The sequence below is a fragment of the Rousettus aegyptiacus genome, unplaced genomic scaffold, assembly GCF_014176215.1.
Source record: "Rousettus aegyptiacus isolate mRouAeg1 unplaced genomic scaffold, mRouAeg1.p scaffold_m13_p_3, whole genome shotgun sequence".
Lineage (NCBI taxonomy): Eukaryota > Metazoa > Chordata > Mammalia > Chiroptera > Pteropodidae > Rousettus > Rousettus aegyptiacus.
In genome coordinates, this window is record NW_023416306.1 from 90,049,600 (window position 1) to 90,071,343 (window position 21,744).

The 21,744-nt window shown below is 33.9% G+C and overlaps 1 protein-coding gene across 1 annotated transcript in view; it reads left to right on the plus strand.

Annotated features, from left to right (window-relative positions):
* The first annotated feature begins 387 nt into the window (after positions 1 to 387).
* FSCB (fibrous sheath CABYR binding protein) overlaps positions 388 to 21,744 on the plus strand; it is a 118,133-nt gene continuing 96,776 nt past the window's right edge. Inside the window, exon 1 of the mRNA XM_036239529.1 lies at positions 388 to 424. The gene's annotated coding sequence lies outside the window, so the exon portion shown is untranslated. The remainder of the gene's footprint in view (positions 425 to 21,744) is intronic.

Below are 21,744 nucleotides of genomic sequence, written 5' to 3' on the forward strand. Positions count from 1 at the left end.
CTATGATAAACAAACAGAATTATTAAATTTATTTACAATAAACTTTGATTATCTAGTACTCTCAAACATCTGAGTGGCACTTATCCCAGAAGTAAGAAATATTAAAAATGGAAGTGTCTTCATTTGGAAAAATATTATGAATTTATTTGTTCAATGAGCAAGGACAACTGAAACCAAGACACAGTGATGATTAGTTCATTCTCTATATAAACAGAAGGTAAGGAAGACTCTATGGGGTAGTAATATTCGTAAAAAGCAGCAGTCTTTCTTGTGTGAAAGCTGAGTCACAAAAGTGACAGGTGATAGAAAAAAAAAAGAGGTGAGAAAAGAGAGGGCGAGATCAGTAGCAAAGGTGATAATAACAATGACAGTGTCGGGATTTTGAATCATACACTCCATCAGTCTGAGAAGAAATCCAGAAATGGTAAGTCAAGTTAAAACAGGTTTTCTGTGTGTTCATGTGTTTATACCCACCTATACCTTATAGTTTTGGAAGTTCTTTCACTTCTATCAGAAGTTGCTTCAAATCATTGCTAGTTTCTGTCAGTAAGATGGTGTTATCTGCATATCTTAGGTTCTTGATATTTCTTATACCAACTTTCACTCTTTCTGAGTCTAGTCCAGGTTTTTATATATGTTCTTTGTATATATTAAACAAATAGGAAAATAAAATGTATTCTTGTCTGACACATTTAAAATAAAAAGTAAAGAAAAATAGAGTTGGGTGACAGAAGAAACTAAAAATTATTAAAAATAGGCAAAAGGCAAAAGTCAAAACTGACAAAAGCAGGGTAAGAATCCTGAATGTGTTTTTAACGACTATCATGTAGAGATAAAGAAAACTATTACAATAGTCAGTGTAAGGAAATAGAAGAGAAAAGTAAAAAGAAGAAATCTCTACCAGAAGAGTCAAGAAATAAAAGAGAAATCAAACCTAGATTAGGAATGCTGAACAACCAGCAAGAAAGCACATTATCTGACTAGGAGGAAAAAAAGGGAAGATGGAAATAGTATTTTGAAAATCTATACAGGAGATACCAAAGGATGAAGACATCTTTAAAAAGATTCTTATACTGGAGAACCTGTAATTCTAGAAAGTGAAGTGAATGCCACACTGAAAGTATTGCGAAGATAAGTTCTATACAAATGTTTTCCTGACCGCTGGAATGCTGCGACCTCCAAGAAATGTCTGTATTCAGATCCTATTTTGTCTAATGTGTCTTTCAGATCAGTGATTCTCAGCTGAGATAGTTTTGCTTTGCTGTAGGAGAATTGACAAATAAGTCGTCTTTGCACGTTTGGGATGTTATAACAGAATACCACAAACTGGGTGGTTAAAAAACAAACATTTATTTCACACAGTTCTGGAGGTTGGAAAGTCTGAGCTAAAGGTGCCAGCAGATTCATTGTCTGAAGGTCTCCTGCTTCCTGGTTCGTAGACTGCTGACATCTCACTGTCCTTACATGATGGCAGAGGCAAGGGAGCATTCTGAGTTTTCTCTATAAAAACACCTAATCATTTGCCATCATCACATTAGGTTTAGGGTATCACTATATCAATTTTAGGGGGATATAAACATTCTGTCTGTAACAGAGGCAGAGTTTACTTCTAGTACCTCTGGCCTTTTTGGTGCTTCCTGTCGCTCAACCCAAGGCTTAACAACATTTTCATTAAACTTGTCTACCAAACTGAGCCCACTAGAGGAATTTCCATTTGCCACTTTCAATGGTCACTCCTGAGTTGGGCTGTATTGTGGTCACTATATTTTCAGCAAAAACTAATAAGTCAGGTTGACTATTTTGTGAATCAGGTTCAGATTTTCCCCCTCCTTTATCAGCCAGTCATAAGGACCCTTTACAAAGCCATAGGTATTGAGTTGAGAGATTGGAATTACTGCAACAGAGCTAGGTAACATGAAGGTTTGTGCCACCTGTTTGAGTAGCTTATATTTCTCAGGCCTGCTGGGGCCATATCCTGAAAACAGTCTTTCCATCACATGATGAGTTGCTGCTATGTCATTTTGACCTTATCACTTAATGGCTGAAAATGCCCAGCTCATTATGAGCATCTCCGGTTACACAGTGGCTTGATGTGCCCTACTCAGGCACTCGGTCTCTATTAGGGCTCAGTATCAGGCTGGGAACTATCTAACAGAGTTTTCTGTTGTAGGCAGCATAGCCTTGCTCTAGAACCATGGGGATCTTCATGTGTTTATCCTATTGGGGTTGGCCAGAGAATACACAGAGCTTCCTTATGGATCATGGGTCCTTCTGGTATCTTTGGATCTGCTCGGTTACATAATCTAAGTGCTAGGGATACTGATATCATAATTTAAAACTTCTGTAGAGCTACCTGTTTTGGGTCCTTTCAAAAATGGCACCCTTCCTAGTTACCCAATAAATGATTTGGAACAATTTTGCTAAATATGGTATGTAGACTCTGAAATCTAAAGAGACTAAGTGCTACGCCTCTTTCTTAGTGGTAGAAAAGTAAGTTGCAGTAATTTATTTACTTTTTTGTTACTTATCTTTTATTATTTTATATATCTTTTATATGCTTTTTCAGAATTCTTTCTGTAAAGGACTTGGTCTTTCCTTCTACCTATATACATTCTAATTAAACAGAAATCAGTCTTAGTAAATGTGATGTTACAGCATGCCAAAAGTTATTGCCACCCTACTTAACCCTAAAAATGGGGTTATTATTACCTTTGACAGGCAAATGATCCAATTCTAGATCTCAGCCTGAGAATCTGCTTCCTAGGACCACTTCTGATACCTATTTTCTTTATTGAGTTCTATCAGAAGCAGGTGCCAAGACAAGGATTCATGAACAAATGATTTATTTGGAAGATGAAGAAAGTACTGATAGAGAATAAGGGTAATTGAGATAGAGAAGGGAATAAAGCCAATACAGTGTATGTAATCAAGTCAGTTACCACTGTGGGTAATTGGACAACCCCACTGGGGAAACTAGCTATTGTAAGCACATGCCTCAGAATTATCTCACTGGACGAGATAATCCTGAGGCATGTGTTTACATTCATTGCTTGAAAGTTTGTAGGGTCAGAAGATCATTAATTTGCCAACACTTTTGAGTTGCTCCACTGGTGGGTGATGTGAACTTTGACATCCAGAGAAGATTATAAGGTCTTCAGCTGGAAATTGAGTGAATGTGTACTGAAGTAAGAAAGGCAAAAGAGTATGAATGGAGTGCTGATAATGTCTGTTACAATGTTCAAGTATAACTACAGAAAGCTTTAGGACCTATAAATTGAAGTTTGGAATGTAAATTATAATTAACTTTCATAAAGGCAGAACATTCTATAGGTAAGATTAAATCTGTAGAGCACTAGTTAATCTTATGTTTTTAGAATTGACGGGGAACATTCAGCACTTGCTATAGCTCAAAAAACTATACAATACAGATAGTTAACAGAAGGGGTATTATTTAAATGCCATGCTGAATAAATGAGTAGTCGAGATGGATAAGTTGATATAATCATAGAGTAATTTGAATTTTGTACTATTTCCACTAAATTAAAATTCTAGGAAAATTTTATATAACGTCTGTAAAACTTTGCACATGTTGGGCCATTCCCTCATAGAGTAGTTCATTTTATTTAGAAAGTTCAAAATTGCCTTTCACTTTGCTATTAATATAATCACACACAAATTTTTAAAGTCTTCTAAACAGGAGCAATATTTTTCAATTGTCACTTTAAATTCAGCTTTATGATGTATAAACTGCTATAATTACCTTTAAATATTTCTAAACATTGTGTTTGGTAAATATTATTTTTATACTCTACTTTCCAAGTTGCCAGGGACTTTTTTGAGGATGAGAGTTTATATTTTCCCCTTTAGAAGAAGGCATTTTTAAAAATCTTGGAAATACTTAAGATAATTTTGTGGCGTAAATATTCCATTCTTTCTCAAATGGTTTTATGAACACTCAACACTTATTGTTTCCCTCAATAATAATTATGAAGTATTACTTTGCTTCTGCTTTAGGGGACAAAGAAAATGGTGAATAGTTTTAGTTTGAAACTCTTTAGAAAGATTTTGTTTAACAATTAGCAGGTAGTAAAAAGCTTTTAAACAAAAGATAAATTCAAATATCTGAAACAGTTACTATGTGATAAAGACATTTTAAACAAAAAAATTCAAATTTGCAAAACAAGGTTACCAAGCTTCTTGATTCACCAGCTACCTGAATATTCAAGTGTTATGTACTATTTCTTTAATCTTCAGAAGTTTTTTAAAAACAACAATAATGCACATAATGTAGTCCAAAATCTATAAATTCAAACCATGTAGCTTCATAAACAGAGTGACTTTGCTCTTGTTTAGACTAAAAATTTGTGTATGAGTAAGGAGAGTTAGCGTCAGAATATTGTTATGATTGTTTTTCTTTTAATATGAGAGCCACATTCTAAATGTTTAGGTTAAGAAACAATATTCCTGGTTATATTGTACAATAAATTAGAGGTAATTTGTTACAGGTTACCATGATGCAGTCTTACAAAGCACTCAGTTAATTATGCTCCTCTGAATTGGTCTGAATAGTAAACAAGCTGAAGAGGAACAAACCCTGTTTGAGAATGCGGTGGCCTGGGGGTGGGGGTGGGGAGCTGGGAAGAGGCAGGAGGGAGAGCACTTCCAGAGCATTCCTCACTGCTCAAGAGATGCCTTTTTAACTCTTTCAAATGATGATTTAAGACTGATATTGGAATCCACTCTTGGGACTTTCTTCTTATTATTAATTTTTTTTTTTTGACTGCTCTGGAATTTCACAAGCACATGCCTAACTCTTTACTAAAAATATAGCCTATGGATCAGAAGAAATGACATTATTTGCAAACTTGTTAGAAATGCAGAATCTCACATATATGATCAGAATTTGAATTTTAACATGATCTCCAGGTGACTTGTATGTCCATTACACTTGAGAAGTACTTGTCTGTCTTTTTTTTGCTCATATTTTCCCTTTCCATTTTTTCAATTTTACCTTTTAGCTCTTCTATTAGATTTTTTTAAAAATTAGCAAACACTTTTTAGCTTTCCAAGGCAATTTTTAAAAATATCTGATTGTTACGTTGACATAGAATCCTATTCTAATCTTTTTAAAAAGATATAATTGACATATAACATTATGTTCATTTCAGGTGTGCAATACAATGATTTGATATACATGATCACCACAAAGTCTAGTTAATATCCAATACCACACATACAGATTTTTTTCTTGTGATGAGAACTTATAAGATTTAATCTTCTTAGCAACTTTCAAATATGTAATGCAGAATTATTAACTATAGTCACCATGCTGTACACATGCTGGACTTATTTATTTTAAAACTGAAAGTTTGTACCTTTTGACTACCTTCACCTATTTAACGTCCCTCAAATCTCCTCACCTGTCCCCACCTCCAGCAACCACTAATCTGTTCTCTGTATATGAGTTTGTTTTTTTAGATTCTACTATGAGCGAGCTTATATGGTATTTGTCTGTCTGCCAAGACATGCAAGCAACCTATCGTATTCTTATGGGTATAGTGTTTTCCATCCTTAGAATCTTAATTAGGATAAAAAGTAAGTTCTCTACTTTTCTGAATTATCAGTACGTTTGGGTCAGTTCTGTTTGCATTAGGTTTTTGCTTTTGTGTGTCTTTCCCAAAATCTTGGAAATGTCTTGATTGTATATTTATACTCATGGAGAAGGTGTAGCTTAAGAAAGTGTAGCTTAGGGACACTATGTATCCTTTATACTAGGCAGAGAGAGCAGCCTGCAGGATACCAGGAACCATTTCCAAAAGGATGAGAGACTTATTCCGATGGCCCAGAGGTAGATGATAAGCTTCTGAAGAGCATATGTCAAGACTTGTGAATGCGAGTAAGCACAGCACCTGTCAGTGGAGGGCAGGAGTATTCGGGGAGGAGAGAAGAAAAACAGGAGAGGAGTAATTCCATAGGCAGACCTATGAATCATTTAAATCTCTGCTCTTCTTTCTATTGTCATCCTCTCTGCCTGGCTTGGCTTTTGGATTTTTTCTGAGCTTACTTAGATGGACCAGGGACCACCTCTACAGAAGGCTTTGCTGTGAACTTTCTGGGTTGCTTCTTTCTCTTTCCACCTTCCAGAAGAATCATTAATAACCATGCTTAGTTAAAGTTCTCTTTCCTATTATTAGTGCTCTTGGGATTTTGTTTTTCATCATTTGTAATTTTTTTACTATTATTTCATTGGGAATTTTGGAGATTGAGAGCTAGATAAGTGCATTGGGTTCTTAATCTTTACCAGAAGATTAAGTTTTTTGATGGTGACAATATTTTTTTATGCAGATTTTATCCTTTGTAAGTCACTGGGTAATCTTGTAGGAATTTTTCTAAAAATGATAGCAAATTCTGTATTGACATAATTTTCACATAATCACACATACCAAGAAAGAAATTACAGCTGATTCTGACCAGAATATCAAACAACTGAAACAGAGTAAAATTATTTTGTTCATGTATCAGAGTACATGTGCACACACACACACATACACATATAGACACAATTTCTGTAGGTAGCTGAACAAGCATAGTGGATAGTGATTGCACTTGAGTAATAAAATGATCATGTTTTGAATTTTTATTAAAAAGTACAGTTTTTATTATGTTTCAAAATAAACTCGATTCCCATTTTATAATTTATAGAGTTGATTTCATATGCTTTTGACAGTTGTTTTATATTTCTGACATTTTAATTTCTTTTTCCATTGAGAAGTTGTATGTAGGTGGACTATTTACTCTTTCCAGGATAAGGCACCCCAGTCCGCCCTTATGCAAGACAATTATTTTTCTGTGGTTAGTTCCCTGAGTGTCTTCATTCTTTTCTCTACCATTCATGCCTTTAGTGCCGATCACGTGGACTTTCGTAAAGCATTCTGGGACATGTCGGAATGCTTTGACCAGGGCTCCATCAGCTTCTCCCTTTACCTAAGTTTCCTTAAAATTTCCCATAGCAAAAATATCTATATCTATTTTTATCTCCTTCATTCTTCCCCGTCCCCCAGTATCCATTTTGTTGTTGTCAATAATATAATGATTTTTAGGCTTCTTAGATAGGAAAAAAATGGCAATTCTGTTGCTTTATGTTAAAGCTAATTCTGAGTCTAGACACAACTGGTGTTCTTTACGTAGCTACAAATTATTTTATATGATATGTGTTAATTTTCTATTATTTCCTGACTGTTTACTATGTCAAGAGCACTAGGTTAGGTGTTGGTATTCAAAGATGAATAAAGCCTAGTTACTGTTTTCCCAAGAGTTTATAATTAAGTGTTCATAGGTATGAAAATGAATACATAATGTATATATTTTTATTAGAAATTTAACTATGGAAGCCCATCCAAAATAGTGCCAATGCTTCTGTTATTCTTGTATATTTTAATTTTTTAAAATTCCTTTTGCATAACTGTTGGTTTGCAACCTTGGGAGTTTCCTGGGTGAAACCTGAAACTGGCCCTCATACATGGAGAGCAAGGGGAGACTGAAGAAAGAGGCAGGTCACTCCAGATTGGTAGTGGCAGGTTTAATAAGCAAGGGAACTTATATGTGAGGCTTGTCTTGGCATCCATGAGATGAGTAAATCTCCACACTCTCCTGCCAGAGTCTTTAAAGTTTATAGAGAAGCCCAAATGAGACAATCTCAATGGTTTCAACAACACCTTACTCTCTCAAGGCTATATACTTGAAACTGGCTTCTACTGTGGGAGTGGTGGGCAAAATGTACATTCCAAGGTTGGGTGGGGGATGAGAAGCCTCTGATTACCCAGGGCCAGCTTGTGAGTCTACCGGGGGTCACCTCCTCTTGATAACCCCCTTCGACAATAACAGGTATAGCGGGTTGAATGATGGCCTCTGTTTCCAACCAGCGAATGTGACCTTAATTGAAAAAAGGATTTTTGCAGATATAATTAAGTAAAGGATATCTAGATGAATCATCCTAGATTACCTTGGTAGCCCAAATTTCAATGACGAATGTCTTATAAGAGACAGAAGAAGAAAAGACACAGACACAGAAAGGAGAATGTGGTGTGAAGATGAAGGCAGAGATTAGAGTGATGTAATCATAAATCAAGGAATACTAATGGCCACCAGAAGCCGGAAGAAGCAAGGAATTTTCTCTAAAGTCTTTGAAGTGACTGTGACCCTTATGACACCTTGTTTTTGGACATCTGGTCTCCAGAACTGTGAGAGAATAAATTTAGGGACACTAAGTTTGTGGTGCTGTTTATGACAGTCTCAGGAAATTAATACAACAGGTTAGAGCATGACTAAGGGTTGTGGCTGAGAATAGTTTCTCTGTGGTATATTTTACCAAGAAAAAAACTAGCTAAATATCAAAACTTTTTGTGAGTTGATCTGGAGAGTTTGAAAGACAGTTTTCTGGGTTTCATAAAAATAATATGAATAGGAAACTGAGGTTTACAGCTATTATCTGAACAAGTGAAATCAGGTGAGGTTAGGAATGTGCTAGATAACTTTCTAATTTTTTTTATGGCATTCCCAAAGTGATATTTTAGTTTTATTCCTTCAATGAGAAATTAAGTCTAATTTGAATGCAAAAAATTATCGCTCGTGTATGCAGAGACGAAAAATGAATTGTTAGCATCATGATGATGTTTAGACATTTAAATATTAACATATTATATTCATATTTAGATGAATATAGTGGTAGAAAATTTTGCAACTTTTGAAAGCTTGTCCTAGAATATGATAGGCAAGAAGTCATAGCTGAAATAACCATTTGAAAGATGTAGCAGGCTATAGAATACATACTTATAGCAGGGTGGCAAATATAACACTATTATTCAAATCTGCAAGGAAAATGGTAGTTTTTTCTTAATTGTAAACTACAACATGAATACAGAGAAATGCATAAAATATAGATTCGGTTTAATGAATCATTTTAAGATAAAACTCAATTTAACCACCACTTGGGTTAAGAATAAAAATTTACCCATACCAAAGAAGCCATGTTGGCCTTTCCTAACTATAATCTCCTAAGTATTCATCCCTAAATACTTGAGTTTTGTATTGCTTCCTTTTAAATTTCATATAAATCAAATTATATAGCGTATAATTCTTTGGTGTTACTTCTTATATTCAACATTATATTGGTTTGGTTTGTCCACGTTTCTTGAGATTATAGCTCACTCATTTTCATTGCAATAGAGTATACCATCACAGAATGTACACGGTTTATGTGATTCACATTTGAATTATTTCCAATTTGGGACTTTTACAAATCATGCTGCTGCAAACATTCCTGTACATATATTGTGGTGCACAAATATACACATTTGTACTGGGTGTATGTCTAAGAGGGGAAATTGCTGGGTGTGCACATCATTGATTTTGGTTGATAATGGCAAATTGATTTTCAAATTGGTTACATAAATCTGAAATCTGTAGGAGACTTCTTGTGATTTTACATCTTTCCCAAAACTTGATATTTTCAGCCTTTTCCATTTTAGCCATTTCTGGTGGATATATAGTCATATCCCATCATGGTTTTAATTTTCATTTTTACTACTTTAATGAGGCTGAGTACCTTTTATATGCTATTGGCCATTCAGATTTTCTTTTTGTGCATGTGTGTGACTTGCTTATTAGAGCCTCTTGCCTATTAAAAAAATCGATTTGTAGTAGATGTTTTATACATTTTGTCTACCAATCCTTTGTTTTTTGAATTGCCAAAATATTTTGCCACTCCATGGCTTACCTTTAATTTCCTTAGTAATGTATTTTGATGAACAGAAGTTTAATTTTAATGTAGTCCAATTATTTTCCTTTATGATCAATGATTTTGCAGTCCAATATACATAACAAGAGCTTAGTCTTAACAAGAATTATGAACATATTCTCCAATATTTTCTTCTAGCCTAGAGCTGCCCAAGAGAAAAATGAAAGCTACATGTATAACAAAAATTTCCACATTTAAAAAAGTAAAAGGAATCAAGTAAATTTAATTTTAATGATATATTTTATTTTACCCCAAATAACTTAAATATAATTCCAACAATATAAAATCAATATACATATTACCAATGAGAGATTTTACATTTAAAAATCATACCAAGTCTTCAAAATCTGGTGTATGTCTTATAGTTTAGCACATCTTAATCCATTGTAGTCAATTTCAAAATTTCAATTGTTTAATAGCAACATGTAGGCTAGTGGTTATCATCATGGGCAGCACAATTCTAGAAGACATTTTGTTTTGCCCTTTGGACTTGATATTTGTACAAGGAGCAATGCAGGGATCACAGCTTCTGGAAGAGATGTACTGCCCATCACCACTGTAATTCCATGAAAGCACAACAGGCCCTCAACTCAGCATTTCCCATGGGCTTGCAGTAATTTTGAGGGCCCTTTATCAACTAGCAGCCAAGGAAGGTTAAGAAGTGCTTACTGCAGCCCTCTCTCTGCCTGTTTATGCATATCACTAATATTATTTTGATGCAGCATCTTGCATGGATGTGGAGCCATTCTGTGTTCTAGTCTCCTCTTAGAGTTCTAAATGGGGCATATCACACAAGATTTCTCAACTCTTCTGATATGCTTCCTCCTTGGAATTTTGTACCAGGTGTATACATCTATCTGATGCTTCCCTCTACAGGCATACCTCATGTTATTGAGCTTTGCTTTATTGTGCTTTACATATGTTGCACTTTTTACAAATTGATGGCAAGATGCTCCTCCAGCAAACCTATTACAGCACACTTTTTTTTTTTTAAATACATGCTTTGCTAAGGTGGCTTGGAACCAAATCCGCAGTATCACCAAGTATGCCTATATTCTGTCTCCCTTCTACTTTCTGCAGTCCATAGGCCTCAGTGGGCAAGGTTTCCTGCTTTTGGTGTAATAGGAATAGTTTTTATATTGCTGCCTGAGTTACCTCTACTCATGGCTCAGAGATGGAGATTTGGCTTTTGATATGTTAATTGGAGCTTAAGGAATTTATAAAATGTTTCTCTTTCAATAGAGGCTAGCTTTCAAGACCATTCTCTTGTTAGCAGTTTCAAAAACTGTAATTTGACAGTCAATGCTGAACAGTGACTTTATTGTTCTAGCTGATGTCAGCCTTTTCTTGGGCAGTGAGTCACAAGATAGTATGATTTACAGGTTATGAAAGTACATCTGAAAATATTTCAAAAAATATTATCCCCATTACATTACTTAAAAAAAGAAAGAAAACAACCTTTCATTTTCCACATATGAATGCCAAATAAGTAAAAGTAAAAGCTAAAAGAGAAGCCTGGAAATAGAATTGTGAATCTGTCATTTAAGCAAGGACACCTGCATGGAATTCATTTTCTACATGCAAGCACCTGCATGGTTTAAAAGTCCTAATGAAACAGGGAAATCACCTGTGCAAATAGATCATGCTGATTTGATTGTAGCAGGGTAAATATCGAATTATACATAGGTATGAAATAACAGCATACTGTCTGCAATATGTTAAAAAAATCTTGCAATGTTAAGTATGATAACCGTAACAAATCATATTTGTTGTAAATCTTTAGAAAATACAGATAAAAATAAAGAAAAACTATCCATAATACACAGCAGCAGTAACTGCTTCCAAATCTTATTTTTTTTGTGATGATTAAATGAATGGTTGAGAGGGGGAACTGAAGGAAAGAAAGAGGTTAGTGCATTCAAAAAAAGAGCAGAGAGTTAGCCAAGTGGGAGCCCTGGTAATTCTTCCATAATTTGGGTTGGAAAACTTGAAAGATTTTTTTTTATGGAAATAAGAAAGAATGGAAAATAGACTGGTCCTTGCAGTGACTCATTCTGAATAGCTCAGATAAGAATCATCTTGTTCCCTGGAATTGAAATAAGGTGATTTCAGATTGCTAACTTCTTCAACAGTCTGCTGCAAGTAAATGTGAATCTTTTAGAGAAAAAAAAAAATTACTCATTGTATCAAATTTTTTTCTACAATTTTTCTTTTAAAAATATAAAATTTTCTGTTGATGTAACACTTTTCCAACACTTCACTATTATCAGAATTCTTAGTTTTTTGCTAATTCAGTGGATTTAAAATCATCTCATTAGTGTCTTAATTTACATTTTTTTCTGATTAAAGGTGAGCATCTTTCTACTTGTTTATATCTATTTGAATTTCCTCTTTTGTGAAACACCTGTTCATGTTCTTGCTTTCATATATTTCTTCAAATATTTCATAAAATTATTTATATTTGGAAATTTATAATCCCCAAATACATTCTTTGCAGGTCCAGATCTAGTGTTTACTATTCTTCTTTCCATGTTGATTGCTTATTACTTTGTCTGGTTGTTGATTGTTGATTGTGAATTTATATATGATTTCATCTATGAAAATCTCGAGAGATTGAAATGGTGATCTTTTTCTCTGGCAAATATTTTATATTGCTTCTACAGGGAACTAGGGGATGCTATGCAACTAGTAGCACTTTAGACACCTTTGTGGGTCCCCGGATTAAGTCTTGAAGTTTCAGATTCATTTTCTCACAAATTATTCTCCTTTTTCTTGACATATTGCCAGCTATTGCCCTCTGGGAAATAATGACTTTCCATTTTCTTTAAAGCTTGCCATACTCAGCTCTGAATCATGTATGTGTGTACACAAGGGGTGTGTGTGTGTGTGTGTGTGTGTGTGTGTGTGTGTGCGCGCGCGCACGCTTGTGAAAAAATGAGAAAACCAATCCTGGATGATTTCATTTACTTCCTATGAACCTAGGAATGCATTCAAGAGTATTAAATGCATTAAAAAGCATCTAGTTTTGTGATTGAAGGGTCATTTGAAGTAGCTAGTCTACAGTGCTGTCAGGAGTAGATGTCTCCTATTTTTTCCCCCCTACCTTTTTACTACACAAACTTTCTGCTTTACCCGAATTGACCTCCAGATTATCCCCTAAAAGAAAATACTCAATTTTTTGAAAACCTTATTTTTTAAGAGCAATTTTAGGTTTACAACAAAATTGAGAGGAAGGTACAACTATTTCCCATAACTCCTACCCCCTGCCACATGCATAGCCTTCCCCATTATTAACATCACTCATCAGAATGGTACTTTTTTTTTTTTTTTTTTTTTTTACCAAGAAAGAGCCTACATTTACTCATCGTTATCTCCCAAAGTCTGTAGTTTACCTAAGGGTTTACTGTCGGTATATCTTCTATGGGTTTAGACAAATGTATAATGACATATATCCACTATTATACAATTATACAGAGTATTTTAACTGCCCTAAAAATCCTCTAAGCTCTGCCTAATCGTCTCTCTCCTCTTGTGCGCCGGCCCCTGGCAACCACTGATCTTTTTAGTGCATCTATGGTTTTGCCTTTTTCAGAACGTCATATAGCTGAAATCATCTTGCATGTAGCCTTTGTAGGTTGGCTTCTTTCATTTAGTAATATGTATTTAAGCCTCTTCCATGTCTTTTCGTAGCTTGATAGCTCATTTCTTTATTGCCGAATAGTGTTCCATTGTCTTGATATACCATGGTTTATTTATTCATTCAGCTACTGAAAGACATCTTGGCTGTTTCCAAGTTTTGGCAATTATGAAAAAAGCTGCTATAAACATCCACGTGAAAGTTTTTCTGTGGACATGTTTTTAATTCCTTTGGGCAGATACCATGGAGCATGATTGCTGAATTGTATGGTGAGAGTATGTTTAGTTTTGTAAGAAACTACTAAACTGTCTTCCAGAGTGGTTGCACTATTTGGTATTTCCACCAGCAATGAGAGTTTCTGTTGCTTCACATCCTCATCAGTATTTGATGTTGTCAGTGTTCCAGAGTTTGGCCTTTTTTGTTCTTTCGATTTGCATTTTTCTGATGACATATACTGTGGAGCATATTTTTATATGTTAATTTGCCAAATGTATGTTTTCTTTGGTGAGGTGTCAAAATCTTTGGTTCATTTTTAAATCATGTTTGTTATCTAATTGTTGAGTTTTAAGAGGTTTTTTTTTTTTTTTTTTTTTTTTTTTGTATATTTTGTATAATGGCACTTTATCAGATGTGTCTTTTGTAAATGTTTTCTCCCAGTCTGTGGCTCATCTCATAATTATCTTGATATTATCTTTTGCAGAGATGAAGTATTTAATTTTAATGAAGTCCAGCTTATCAACTATTTTTTCCATGGATCATTTATTTGGTGTTACACATAAAAAGTATCAACATACTTAAGGTTATCTAAGTTTTCCACTATGTTATCTTCTAGGAGTTTTATAATTTTGTGTTTTACGTTTAGGTCTATGATCCATTTTGAGTTAATTTTTGCGAAGTGTGTACCTTGATACTCTTATTCACAACTTCATAGGTTCCCACCATCACACTTTGTCTTTTTGAAACCCTCTTTTTCCTTTACAATTTACCTGTATGGCCTCATCTTCCATAAAGACTTTTCAGACAATTCTGGCATATAGCTTTCTTTCTTTTTTTTTTTTTTTTTTTGTCTCTTGTACTTTCTTAGCCCTTATTTCTAGCACTCTTTTGCCATATGTTTTGATTCCTACTAGATATTTTTGTAAACATTTTGTAAATATTTTAGCTTCTTAAGTAGATAGTGAGGTCCTGGAAGGAAGGTTCATCAATCTGAGTATATTTTGGAAATGGTCAAAGGTATCTCCTTTTACCTAGGCTAGCTAACTTTCTTTACTTCCAGGCTATTCTAATAATTGCTGTTGCCTTTGACAATTTATTTTTCACAAGGAGATAAAAGATTATCTTAATAGGCTAAGTGTTTGTTGGATGCTTGTAATATGAAAAATATTTTGCTAGGTGGTGTTAGGGCAAATAAGGGTGAATTAATGTGGCGTCTGTCATTCAGGGATTCAGAATCTAGAAGGGAAAGAATGCATTAATAAATAATGCAAAATTTTTTTCAGTTGTCACAGCAAGTTAAGTTTGTTGGGATTGTGCAATCATACGGGTGCTGGTTCCAAAGGCCTGGCATTTCTACAACTGCAAATGGAAGAGTAGACTTGGAAATATGAGCAAACATTAGTTTTCATGTGTCTTGCTTTGTGGGTTACTTTTAAAATAATTAGTAATGTTAAAATAATAGTATAAGTCACTTTTTGTTTGTCATTTTATATACAATTTTGAATTTATTTTATGCCTCTTCATAACAGTCTCTTTGAATCACCAAATTTCACGCAGTAATTATTATCTATTATTATCAGGAAATATTTAATACAAATTTTAAGAAAGAAAAGTGTTTACAGAATTTTTTAAATGTACTATCTTCTTGAGGCAAAGAGAGTAGACTGATGACTCTGGATTTGTTAATTGGGAAAAAGAATATTGTTGTGTTATGTCAAGATGGTGTCCCCAGAAGCAATCACCAAGTGAAACCTACTAATAGGCTCTTTAGAATGGGAAGATGGAGATGAGGAAATAAAAGGAAAGCTTGAGGGAACTGCATAAACGAACAGGACACTAAGAACTTATGAAAATAATTTCATTTTTAATCTAAATTTAAAATAAGGGATATTTGTTGTTTGTAAGGAAATAAAAGCTAGCAATTTGCTGGAACCAGAGGACAAAACTAGAATATTATCACTGGAAGAAATCTTGCCAGATAGCCTTTTCTTTAAGTATGAAGCGGTAGAATAAAGAAACCATCAGTTAAGTCAGTTTTGATGTAGAACTTTTGCCCATTGATCAAACTAAATATTTTATATATTCTGCCTAAGAAAGTAAATCAATAATAACAACAGCAATGTTATGTTGAAATTATGGTTACAAGAAAGCAAAAATGAGAAACAAGATTTAAGTACTGTTTTTAGATGAGAAGAAAATAAAACTAATAATTTCACATGTTAATCGAATATGTCATTCAAGAAAACATACTACTTCACCAATTTTTGAAAGTCTGTGTTCATAGAGTGAAATTTTATATTAGTTATTTGGCACTTGGAATATATGCCTGCAGATAGCAAGATAACAATAGTAGGTAGTTTCTCAGGTCATTTTATAACATATTTATCCCAAGGGAAATACATACATATTTAATTATGTATGTATATATACATATACTGATAATAAAAACAATGTTACTAATTGCTATCTTGTATTATGGAGGTTCTCACTTCTTGGGTCTCTTTTACTTCCTGATTTTTTTTTTTTTTTTACCTCAATCACTTTAAAACTTAAATTTTGGGATTCAACTCAGTTTTAGTCTCTATTCACTGACACACATTTCATCCTGCAGGAGAGTTGCAAAAGGCGGATGTGATATAAGCAGAATGACTTCTTAGCTCATTTAGGTATTCTTTAATTCTTGAAATCACATAGATATAATTTTTCTAAAGTATAATAAATATTACTTAATTAGAAAAAAACAATTTTCTAAAACAATTGATTGAAAATATTTGTGGCTGTCACAAAATTTTATTTTTATTTAGCTACAAAGAATTACAAATAAATACTTTTGAAGAAACACTTTATCAAGAAACATAGATATTGGGGTCTGCTAGTATGTCCTTCACTTACCATGTGAGTCACTTAATTTCTTTGGTTCTCAATTTTTCATGTCTAAAGTAGGATAATATCTTATTTGCTAGAATTAGGAAGTTTGCATACATTAATGTCTTTCCTTTAAGCTGTAAGACCTACTCAATATCCTATGGCTTGGCATTTTATGAATGAAATCAGTAAAAATATTAGATGTCTGTATTTCTTAGACATTTTTCTAGAAATGCAAATATGTTCTGTAAGGTGTAGTCCATACACACTTTTAATGAAAATTTCTTTCTGATAAAAATATATATTTTCAGATTTTTCTCGCATTTCAAAAGTTAGCTCATATTTCAAAGAGAATACAGTCATCAGACTTACCACATTTTTCAAGGTGCTTGGTTTAAAACATAAAAAAACTACTTGATTTAATAAATGCTATGTTATTTTTTCCAAAGAAATGATGATCAACTAATTATTTTGTTACTTACCTACTTGGATCTTGAGGAAAGGGGTTGGGTCCATCTAAAAAAGCAGCTAGTCATTTTCACTTGAATCTGTGAGAAAACTCTAAAAGATGAACCATAGCTATATGGGTGGCTTTCAGTTGTGGAAATCTGATTATCTTAATTCATGGAAAATCCTTGAACTCTAGTAGCAAATTTTGCATCTTTGTTAGGAGATGTTGTCTTTGTTATTTACCTGTATGTAATTATGGGTCGTGAATGAGTAAAGAGTTATTTTTAACCATTCGCTTGAAAAATTCAGAAGAGGAGTAAGGTTTAATGTGGAGATTTTTTCAGGTTAGTACTTTGTCTCCCACAGAAAGGTTTTTAAACTCTCACCCTATGTTAAAAATTCATCTTTCACTGGCTGATGATCTTAGAATGCAATGAGGTTAACAGAAGCATGTATTTACATGGCTTATGTGATGTCCTTGGACTGTTCTGACTACCTCCAGGAATCTTGGGGCAAAAACTAAAGTTGAAAGAGAGGGCCTAAAGCAGTTAGTGGAACTTTAAATCCTACCTACAAATTCAGAAATAGGTGCTTTCAGTTTGGGTCTCATATAAAAACTTGGACTGGCCACTCTCATTCCCTGGGAGAGAAAGGTGCTTTTCATAATCTCATAAGAAAGACTATAAAGAAGTTCACTGTTTTCCTATTTGGACTTTGGAAAAAATATTTTGCATATATTTGACAATCAAACCTTATTCTTTAGTGAAAATTACAGAGCATTCCAACAAGTATATTCAACTCTTCCTGTGATAACAAAATTGCCTCAGGCATGGATGCGACGATTTGAAAAATATTTCTCAAATTGATCTGAGAAGAGAGTTCAGTGAACTTCTCATGTATATCTGAGGCAACTTGGCATTTCTTAACAGACCCTCCTTACTCACTGCCGAAGTCTCAGGTACTGTTAAAAGACATCCAGGTATGCACAGAGGCTTAAGGAAACATTTCATTCCAACCTCCAGCTGTGTCCTCTCTCCATCCATATGCTTTATTCTGGTCTAACATTTCCAGCTCACACCTGGCTTCTGCCTCTGTGCCTGGTTCTCATGTTCTGATGCCTAAACTAGACAGCCTGGACATGGTCTCTTGGTAAACCTTGGTTCTACACTCTGGTCTTCTGGCCAGTGCACTTCACTTGGCCTAGATCTTCAGACTCTAGCTCAGATCAGGTTACCTGAAATATCGATCATTATTTATGGTAATTGGAAAATAAACATCTTCATTTCTGAAATGAAAACATTTTATGTCTTCATTCTCTCAAGAAGAATATTAACCAAAGTGCTAATAGTAATCTAAAAAGCTATAATCACCTCAGTGTTCTACACTATCACTCTCTTATTATAACCAGAAGAAAAAATTAAGTATATCTATGATTTTGGAATTATTTGGCAAAATTCATTCTTGGAAAGCATTTTTTTTTTTCACTTAAAATATAGGTTCTTTTTGTAAGAAAGAGGTTTGCCTACAGAGAGAATATACTAAAACTTCTAAGTTGTGACCTCTCTGCTGTAAGACTTTCTCCTGTATCAGGGAAGATAGAGGAAAAATTCCTTGAGAGTGAAAATAATTTCTTCTCAAAAGACAGCATGTTTATTTTTATTAGTAGAAGTTGTAAATGAAAGTAGCTAAGACTCTGTAAGTAATAATGACTCAGAAATGGGAGAAAATTTTCAACTTGGAATGTAGAACCAAGATTCTTACATTATCCTGTAATTTTTATTGTGTGCTAAATAAGGAAAAAGCAGATACAGCATTCAACTGTTTCAGCATGTTAGTAAATTCTTTCACTGGATCAATAGTAGAAGTAATCAAGGTGGCATTTAAATTAATTAAGCTTTCTTTGAGTTTAAATTAGACAATGTATTTTGTTTACTAGACAAACAAACCATGTTTAAATGAGATTTAAAAAGCTTTACTTTTCTGACTGATAAATTTGATGAAAATTTGTTACATGTATAATTTCCAATTCAGGGTTCAGAATATAGAGTCCATTTGAAAGTCATAATGAGAGTTGACACATAAACAAAGACAAAGGGAAATTTAGTTGAATGTCTCTCATGGTGGTGCACAGATAGCTTATCTTGATGATTTTCTCTTTTCAAGCTAAACCATGTTCTGCTCTTATATAAATATTTACTTTGTTTTCTTTAGAGATCTTTTGCTTTCGGTATAAGGATTTTATGTAGTCTTGTTTTATGTGGCAAAATATATTTAAGATATTTGGTACTATTAATTTGCCTTCTGGAAAAAAATTTCCTTGAGACAAAATATTTAGCTATATTAATTAATGCTAAAATTGTTAGACCCACAGTCCTCTACTGAGCACATTGTTGGGGAGGTCAACACCACATGAATGAATGTTACTATCAACTTCTGAAGAAGGGGGAATTGTACCCTGGTGTCCAGGTATATGCCATTGAGGAAAGGGTCCCACCAAGTCCTAGAAAGCTGTTGTGCTCATAAATATGAAGCTGCTTGTTTTACTTCTCTTAGAATTTGTGTACCCCTTTTTGAATGCTTTTGTTATAGCACACCAGTGGATGGGCCCAGGAATCTGTGTTTTGATAAACCAGTATATTACATTCGTGGCTATAATTGGTGGTGCCTTTCTTTCTTTAACTTTGATTTACAGTTTAAAGACTGCTTTTTCAGTCTGCTTACTGCATGAAACATGAGGGAGGAATCTGGGGCAGTGGTTGCTAGAAAGAAAAGTCCTGGAACATCTTGTGGCTTAAGGACTGATGCAGACAATAGCTTGTTGAAATATGGGGAAGACTGTCTGATCACAGTTAGGACTGGATAGTGGAATTGTAGTCATGGCCTCACTCTCCCATCTTTCTCTCTTCCATTTTGTAGTAGCCATGCAGCTAGGGGTAGGATGTATCAACAGTTCTAGGGGTAGGTCCTAATTCTTTTAACCCTAATAGGCCAATCGCTCCTTTTTGTCTCTGGGTTCAGAGAAGAACAGGCTAAGCCAATCAGTGAGTACTTTCTCCAGTGGCTTAGGAAACGACATGACCTAATTTGGGCTATGAGATGTGAAGGGAGGTTTGCTGGGAGCTCATCAGTACTTTCTCTCCTTGTGGACAGTGTGATTTGAATATGTAGAAATGATGCAGAAATTTTTTTGTCACACTAGGGAAGAAAGACATGGGATGGTGCTGATAAAAAAAAAAAAAAAAAAAAAAAAACGAAACAAAAAACGCAGAGGGGAGAGGGAAAGAAACCAGGTTCTTGAGAGCTTTGTTGGTCTGCTAACTCAGACTAACACTGAAGTCTTCCATTTTTCTCAGCCTTCCAGTTACATGAGTCAATAAATCCTCTTTATTGTTTAAGTCAGTTTGAAATGGGTTTTGCATTTCTTCCACAATGAGGAGTCTAGGCTGATACAGAATGATAGTTTTGGGAGGATCAAAGAAAGAAATAGTTTTAACCATTTTGATTGTCCAATTTCAATATTTAGTAAAGATTAACTACAAAAATGTCATTTTGCATGATTTCCCAACAATGCACTGAATGAAAACTATAAATATAGAATAAGGAAATAAAATCATGCCCAAGGGACTTTTAGTTCAATTTGAAAGGCAAAAATGAATATCTTGCCAGATGGAAGAGCATAATAGTCATCACTAAAAGACTAATTATTTGTCATTTACCCAGATGGAAATTTCTCTCTATTATTTACAAAGTCTTGTTTTGAAAATATTTCTTTAGAGTAAATTCTTTTCTGTGTACTCAGTCTTTTAGAAACCAGGAACTAAATCCTCATTTACAGAGTTTTTACGCGACTGATTTTCCAATAGATTCTCAGTACGAACGTGGCTCAGAGTGATAATGACATCAGTAAGAATTCAGATTATCTGGATCTATGTATGTCTAGATGATGCAAACTAACTGTTTATTGGGGCAGGGAAAAAGGCAAAAGGAAAGTTTATTAAACAAGGAATAGATAAAAATAATGAATTTAGTAGATTCCTGAAACTAAATGCTCTGTATCAGGCCTAGGGGAATCACTCTTTGGTTGTCATGAGAACCAAATGATGTAAGGAATGCACAGCATTAATCCTAGTAGCTGAATGCTAATTAGCATAAATAACAATATATAATTAATTAGAATAGATTTTATATGTTTTATAATAGATTTTATAGATTATTTTATTTTATTTTATTTGAGATTTTAGATGTAGCTTTTTTATATTAGACTAATCATGTTGTGTCAGATATTTTACATTCAGTTAGTCAATAAATGTTCATTGAATTGAAATCAGTTTTTCTTGAACTTCAAGGAAAATATAAGATTGTGAGAACTTGTTATTTATGCATATAGTATATAATTTATAGTCTTTAGCAATAATTAGATATCTTGAATTCATAAAGTATTTTGCTGCTTTTAAAGTAAATGCAATGTATTTGGCACAATTTGATTCTCTTTGCCATTTCATGACCTTTTCTGGGTAGGTATGTTTACCTCCATTTTATAGATGTGGTATTTGAGGATCAAGAAGGAGAAAAGATGGCACTGTCTGTAAGTGGAAGAATGGAACTAAAACCTAACTCTTCTGACTGTAATCCATGGCTTCTTTCTGTAAAAATGATATTGTAGGCACCTATTTTTTCATTATTCTTAGTGATTTATGTTTATGAATATGGCAACTACTGTAAACTCTTTTAGAGTAATACTAACTTCCTGGAAAGGGTGGTAGAGGATGGAGGTAAAAAA